Consider the following 8,692-nt stretch of genomic DNA (forward strand, 5'->3'; position numbering starts at 1 on the left):
AATAACATAAAACAGTTAACATAACTAGAGGTTTATGAATCTTGTTCTCAGTATTTGATAGCAAAGAACAATTCGTATTTTTAAAATATATTCATCTTTCACGGCGGTACGATTGCTGAAGATCTGTGGATTCGCGCCAGCTGAAATGTCTCATCAGAAATCAACGCCGTGGCTTCTAAATTATCAACCAGTGGCCAAAATACCGTGAGTGATTCCGAACGTTCATAAATATACACGCACCATCATGTTGTTGGGGAAATATTATGTAACCACTTTTCCTGCGCGATGGAATTTAATTACACCAAACATGAGCGTACATGTACCGAAGGAGGAATATGATCTGTGCACGTTATAATTTGTACAAATCGAAATTTTCGATAGTGGAGGTAACAAATTATTGCAAATAGCTTCGGATAGTTGAGATCTGATTGACTAAAGAATCCACGAATGCTTCATTTTGATTTTATGGCCAAGGTTGCTCAGGGTTCATCTGACGTGACCACCTATAGACGCAGATTAAATCATCTGATATTAATACGTGCACATACCTGACTACTCGCATGCATTTGGCTTGAGACTCACTTTTGTATAACTCATGTCAGGCTCTTACAACAAAACTGATAATTCTAACGCCAAACTAGGTTCATATACAAAAATATACATTTCGACCACTTAAAATCATACCAATAGTTCTCAATACATCGTTTTCAGTGTCACTGACTTTTCTGAGAAGGGAATTTGCAATTATGCGTTCCATCCAAGACCCGGCCGGGGACTGCGGCCCTCTGACCTCAGCAGTCAAGATTTTCTCTCTTTGAATTGGAAGCTCTGCATTAATGGGATTGCAGTAATGCTTTCCTTGTGCAATCTATAGTTCAGTTTCATTAACAACTGACCTTACTGCTGGTTACCGTTACACCAAGGAACTGAGGACGTCCCATTACAGATCACCTCAGAATGACCTTTCACGAACTTAGACCAAGGATTGACGTAATAAGAAGTCGACATAAGCCAATCACAAAGCACCTTTCACGAACTTTGACCGACGTTTGACGTAACAAGAAGTCGACAATAGCCAATCACAAAGCACATTTCTTGGTGTCTCTAGTTTTAATTGTCGACATCTATTCCAGACTGGGTAAAATACGTTTAAGAAGTTCTACATACAATTAATAAACAATGCGATACTAAAGGTTAGTGAGTTTAGTTTTTTCGCCGCTTTTACCAATATGACAGCATCATGACGACGGGGGACAAGAATTTGGGGCTTTACACAATATACCCATGTGGGGAATCGAACCCGATAGAAAATGTGAAAACTGAAAAAATGAAGATTGACTTTGAATGGCAGTACTAGCCACGGGTTATGGCAAGTCTTCTTTTTCAAATGTTTTTTCCCATTGAAGTGAGAGATTGATGATGTCAAGCAATCGGAATTAGCCGTACATCCCCTTACTGTCTTCTGTTAACCTTTTCGGCGTCGACTGATCAGAAAACACAGTCGGACGATCCCGTAAGCGACCTTCTTATATGTCGTTCTGACGTCACCAGTGATGGGATGTCCCTCGGTCTTTGTGTAGGAGTAGCGAGCACAAAGACCTGATCTTAATGAGAACGTATACTGTTGCGCCAGACGGGTTCGTTGGACCCCTTAATATAGACAAGTCCGTATCGCTTTACCGGCTGTGTCTGGAATATTGACAGCGGTGGAAAGAGCATTCACGGACTTATCTATGGAATCCTAGAAGGGATATTGTTGCGTTGTCGCATTGTCGTTATGTCGCACTGTCGCCATTTGGAGGAATAGAAAAATATTTAAAACGCGACAATGCGACAAATGTCATCGTCGCATTGTCTCACTTTAGTTAATTTTGCCAGTTTTTGCTTGTTTTTGTAGCAACGCAACATTGTTCTTTCTAAGATTCCATACTTATCCCTTCTAAGGCTGTGTTTAGAATGTGCATCTATCAACTGAAACATGGCAGAATGGCATCACAAAAAAGTGAAGGATAAAATATAATTCAACCATGGTTTTCTTCTCTCGTTAATTACCTTGCAGTCACTCTAACATCTCTTTTACCGACTAATTGTCTGCGGAACTGGGTTTGGTTGGCTATTTCGATCATTCTAATAACTCATGCATCGCCTCGGTCATCCTTAAAGGATGGTTGAAATTTCATCTGGCACCAGTAATGAGAATATCATTCTCGGAAACCAGAAATCGATATAACCTCTTTTAAAACTACCCCCTTGAGAACTTATTGTTTTCTCATGACATAAACTGAGAATGTGAATAATCTGAACAACATACACATTGTGGCAAAGAACAGAAGTGGAAGGTCGTGTAGCATGTTGTCTTCATCGCGTTTATCAGTGTCTCCCCACATTTGTCCTGTTCACAAATATTTAGAGTGGGCAGCTATGCATGAAAGTAAAAACACAACTTTCTCTGGTTCATGAAAGTAAAATAACAACTACGTTTCTCTGTCTCATGATAGTAAAAATATCAACTCGTTGAGACCCGCAGGCTGGCGATGTTATACTAATTAGATTCCCCCATGTCTCCAAATGACAACGATGAATTGGAAATTACACAACGTCGGGCATAGTCCATAAATGTTCCCTTCTGTTCGTTATTTATCTTCCCATCACTGGAAAAAGCTCGTTGTTGACGGCTAAGATGCAATACACCGTTGATGTGAATCAGTTGATTGTGTAGGTGTAAGAGTGTAAAACGGCGACGCAAAGAACATTTTACATCATTAATAAAGCTTGTGACGAAGTGCTATTTGGTACGTCTCCAAATTATAATTAAAGCAAATGTCCTCCGATGGGCCTCGGTCATGCACGTGGGGAAAATATTAATGCAGGGTGGATAAATTAGACTGTTTTCACAAACATCAATGTGTTTTCACAAAAATCAATGTCAAAACTTCATTCAGAGAATAGGTGCATCTGATTGAAGTAATTGCTTGAAACTGAGATTGATTTAACTGTTACAAGAAAACTATCGCAACTTTTGCCCACATTTGGATACATGTAGAAAAAGAGTTGCGGTCCCGTAGCCATATCTGTGCCGTGTGCATGCTTTGCATTTACAAATACAAAGGTCAAGGTCACATTGTCTTGCAGCTTCCCTCTAACCACTGCCACGTAATCCAAATAGAGTTAATTTGGGGTATCGTCAAAGGTGACGTTGATGACTGAAGATGACGTTTAACATGCAAGGTGTTGAAAAAACTAGTAAAGGAATCTCTTGGTGGCGGAATAGGGGGAGACACTGCACCGTTGCCCTATCAAATTCGCTTTAACCGCTACTCCCCCCCCCCAAAAAAAAAAAGAAGAAGAAGAAAACAACAGTGATTGAAAGCATGAGCACAAGGATTCGATGATACACAATCAGCTAAGCCACACACTGTCACCACCCAGTCCTTATTCGTCGGAGTATGGGGAAATTGAGGACCTGCTCTACACATTGATTCCCAGGTCACATAGTGAGTATGGTTTTATGCCGCTTCCAGCAATTTCTTTGCTGGGGTCACAATAAAAACACAGTTGTGTCGAACTTTGATGAGTCTCACTTACAGCTGTGTCGAAGTAAAACCTTAGTCCCTTGGTTGTTTCAGTATTCATCAGGGCCGGTTGGGTAGCCTAGTAGTTAAAGCGTTCGCTCGCCACGCCGAAGGCCCGGGTTCGATTCCCCGATTACAATGTGTGATGCCCATTTCTGGTGTCCCCGCCGTGATATTGGTGGAATATTTGCTAAAAGCGGCGTAAAACCACCTCACTCACTCACTTCTGCATTCATCATTTTTCGGTTGCAGGTGAACCTGACGGTATTGACGTGAGCTCTTTACTGGAACAACTGTCTTGGAAAAGTGAGTGAGTGAGTATGATTTTACTCACTTTTAGCCATATTCTGCAATATCATCAGAAATTGGCTTCACACTTGAACCTGGAATGGTCTTCGGCGTGACGATCCCTTCAACCACTAGGCTACCCCACCGACCCTTTGTGTTGGACAGTAAGTGGTCTTTGCACTTGTAGCCCATAAAATCAAACAAGGGGCTTTATCATACTATTTAACAAACAAACATTTGCTTCGTAACACGTTACAGCTGACACGTTTCACTCTGTTTCTCAACCTCTTTAAATAACATCATAAAACAATATGTCAATGTGGATACGAAAAACTTCACAGCGGGATGTACGATTAAGTTTTGTTGATTAAAAGTTCCAAATATAGAAATACTTTAACATCTTCGTCAATCTTTCGCTTCCAAAACGACAAAAAAACAAATTACCTGAACCCTCATTACCAACACATGAATAGAAAAATAACATGACGGCTCCCAGCGGAAACATGACAAATACATCACAAAAACGCAAGCCCATCAATCTACTTTTCTTTAGTGCTCAAAAGCAGATCGTAAATTTGGAATAGTTATAATGCGTTTGTTGCCGAACATCCTCTGGTCGCACGCAAGGTCTGTGTGCCAGGTCACTCGTCATCGCACGGGGGCGTATCAGGTTCCAAAACAAACTCAGAATCATGTGGCGTCATGTTAGCACGTGCAGCACGAGAAACAGCCCTGAATAGAATCTCGAGACTTTTTGCTCATGAATAATACGTGCTTTGTTAGCACGTTCTGACAGATTTGTGGCTTTCCAATTCTCCCGTCTGGATTGTTTTCAGGACTGAATTTTCCTTTTAAAAAATATAGGTGCACGGGGTTTTATGAGGGATTTTTGTTCATATGTATACTTTTTACTGTTTTAGGCAAACATTTTAGGAAACTAAAAAACAGAGCGAATACACGGAGACGGGAAGGTGGGTGTTGTTGTTTTTTAAAAAATAAACTATCCCAAATCGGCCTCATGTAGAGTGATCAATGAAAGGTTAACAATGATTAAGTCATACCTCAATTTCTAACCCTGGGTGACGTTGTACAAAGCGATCTAAGCGCTAACTGCCATACCTTAACATAGACTTTGGGTAGTTTTAGGGCTAAGGTTGTTTTGTACAACTGCACCCTGGTCCAACACTCTATAGAAGTTACAGAACACATGATTCCTTTATATCACGTTAATCTGCCATGCCTATTATGTTGGTAACGAAATAAGCCGAATGGATCTCTGTGATTATAGAATCAGAAATACCGTCACCATGTTAAGTCAATGAGTAAAATTTTACGCCGCTTTGGGCAATATTCTTGCCACTGCGGATATGACAAACATGCTTCATTGCTGTTGTGAAACTCAAGACTCAAGTTTGACGATCAAACACTTCTACCACGCCACTACTTACCAATCCATGAACATCCGGGTTAGACTTGGTCTTTAGGGACACATGCTTGTGGTAAGAGGCGACTAACGGGATCGGGTGGTCAAGCACGCCGACTTGGCTGACAGTTTCCCATCACTGTTATTCAATATGTTGATGATTCATCCCGTCGACTTTGGGAAAATGTCCACAACTTTTTATTTGAGAGAACTGTTTAAGTTGTTCGTATCCCCGTTTTCAGAAACGTTCCAAGGAAGTTGTGGCAGGACAGGTTGTGTTAAATGTGTAAAACACACAATCTACATGACAGATTGACTCGTTAAGATTCGGGTTAGAATTGGTTTTCAGCAACAGGATCGGGTAGTCAAGCTTGGCTGACACATGTCATCATATCCTAATTGCGTAGATCGATGCTGATGATGTTGATCACTGGATTGTCTGGTCCTGACTCGATTAGTTACACACCGCCACTATATTACAAACCCTACGTACCAGAGGTACAATACGGCTCAGAAATACGTGTTCATATATTTTGTTCATATTCTTCATATTATCTTTTATATCATCCCAAATAATTACAAATTGCATTGTTACAATCATGTCTCTCCACACTGATCAGGATCCAATGAGTCTGTACCCCTTGTCACCAAACTGATATGAGACCCCTGATTGTTTACTGGGATCCCATCTATGCAATTTCTTCATCCACTCTGTTCACAAATTGATCATTAAGCGGTATTGTTCGACGGTGATGGATATCGACACAAAAGGATTTGATTCTCCAGCTATTTCAGTACCCGCATTATCTCCCCTTTCGCAGCTCCATCTATGAGACAATCACTCGTTGCCAGCGGCAGATTATCTGTTCCAAAGGCTTGTTACCGACAGATAACAATCGGTTCATGTAACATTAGGGATAAAATTGAAATTTACTGCCAGTTCCAGTACCTCTGTAAATTTCTTTATCAGCTAAACTGTCAATCTATCCTCAGGAGAATTGAGAGAAGTGGGTTTACGGGGAATCGAGAGGACAATGTTGGGTGATGGATATCGTCTTGTAGATTCTCTCTGCTAAGTACGGATCAGCGTAATGGTGCTTACGTTTATAATCGTGGCTCAGACGAACTGGATTTCTTCTTTTCATTAATGTTATTCTATGAGAAAAACAGGACAGTCGTAATGCTGTTTACAAAATGCACTGGTGGGTGAGTTTAGTCTTACGCCGCTTTTAGCACTATTCCAACAATATGACTGGAGACTACAGAAATGGGCTTCACACATTGTACCTATAAAATAATGACAGAAATAATGATGGAAATTTATAAAGCGCCTGTATCCTTGGGGATCGAACCCCGATCTTATGCGTGACGTGCGAAACTTTTACCACTAGGCTACTACACCGCCCCCAAAATGCATGAATGTAAATGAGTGAATGAAAACGGTGTCAGGAAGCCGCCTATCTGAGGTGAGGTGAGGTGAAATTGGGTTTAACGTCGTGCTTGAGAATATTTCGCTCATATGACGACGTGCATGCGTGTTTATGTGTACATGTATGTGCGGTTGCTTGTACTAGCCCAGACTGAAGCTGTTTTTTTATAGTGCTAGCCCACTGAGATACCATGCCGCAGTGAAGCATGAATACCCCACTCAGACACATTATACTGACTCCGAGCCGACCAGTCCTTGTTGTACCCATTATGCCGAGCGCCAAACAGGGACCAACAAGTACCATATTTTAACGTCTTTTTGGTATGACGCGGTCGGGGATCGAACCCGCGACCTTCCGCTCTCCGGGCGGACGCTCTAACCACTACACCACGGAGGCGGTCTACGCCTATCTGTAGAAGCTATAGGTTTTGTTTCCTTGTATGCCTTTATTCCCTTTCATCTTATAGCTGCCATCATCTACACCCTCGTGAAGATCCGGGTTAGACTGGTTTTCAGCGACCCATGCGTGTCTTAGCAGGCGACTAACGGGATCAGGTGATCAGGTCCGCTGACTTGGTTGACGTACGCCGTGGTATTCCAACTATGTAGATCGATGCTCATGATGTCAGTCACCATGATTGTGCAGTTCTAACTCGATTATTTACATACTACTGTCAATTAACTGGAATATTGCGGAATGTCATCACGAACATTCTCATGTGTTCTTCGTCTCCCTCGCATCATTTGACATTGTATGGTAAACAAACAAACAATAAGATGTATTTGTAGCTTTCATACATACATGTATGTATAAATGCACTTATGATAGCCGTCATAACTGCCGTTCTTAAGCATAAACCTACTCTGCACATGTGTCCACACCTCATAACTCTTGCGGGACAGTCAAACATAACATTTCTGCGAAAAAAAGAGCGAGTCTTGCTTAAATGTTGTTTGATTAGGGTGAGATCATTCACGGTCTCAGTAAATATGCAGAGGACATTTTCGCATTTGATGCATCGAAAACGTCGCATGCAGTTCCCTATTTTTACATATGTTCCGGTATTTCAAGGGAAGATTTGACCTGCCTTTGCATGTGTTTGTGACGAGTGGTACGGATGGGGCGGGATACGCTCACCTTATCGCGAGACACTGTTTAATAGTGATTCTTAAACACATGATTATGATACATAATCCATGTATCTGTAATATACTTATATTAAAGTAATGCACGAATAACGCCCACTAGTCAGTGCCCTCAAATAGCACTGTGAACGCTGTTGTGGTGTAGTGGATACAGCGACTGTCTGCATAGCGGAATGTGTTTGGGTCGATCCTCGGCCCCAACACACCAAATACGTTAAATGGTGGTACTTCTTCTTACCCTGCCCAGGGCTAAACAAGGAAAGATCAGTATGCTGTGTTTAAGTGGGTTTCAATGATCAAACGCGACATGATATCAACATGATATCAACATTATATTCCGCGCTTGTGCATTCACACTATATAAATGCCATAATCTTGAACGCGATGTTAAACCCAAGTACCTCATTATCACTGGACTCTGGTTGTCAAGATAAACACATGGAATAATATATATGTCCGAAATGAAGGGACGTCCAGGTGTAATTCCTTTAAATCAGTAACCGTCTCAGTGTAGTGAGTTATTTACAACATGTAACGTCACATCAGCAGCAGTTCAGCAATATAACGACCGGAGCATTAATTTGTGTGGAATGAAATTGGCGCAGAAATTGAAACGATAAGAAATCAGCTTCAAACATGTCTCTAAAATACACAGATGGAGAACACTGCTGTTCTGCCATCACTGCACTGTGTACGTGTGATGACGAACGTCTACCTGCATCTTCTTGTGTATGTTGTGTACATCTGGGAAGGCAAGATGCTAGAAGACCAAGAATAAGCCTTATCCAGTCGGTCATCTCTGGTCTGCGGAGTGCCTCACTGAACGTCAATAAT

The sequence above is a fragment of the Haliotis rubra genome, unplaced genomic scaffold (genome assembly GCF_003918875.1).
Source record: "Haliotis rubra isolate DU_JTF1 unplaced genomic scaffold, ASM391887v1 Scf456, whole genome shotgun sequence".
NCBI lineage: Eukaryota > Metazoa > Mollusca > Gastropoda > Lepetellida > Haliotidae > Haliotis > Haliotis rubra.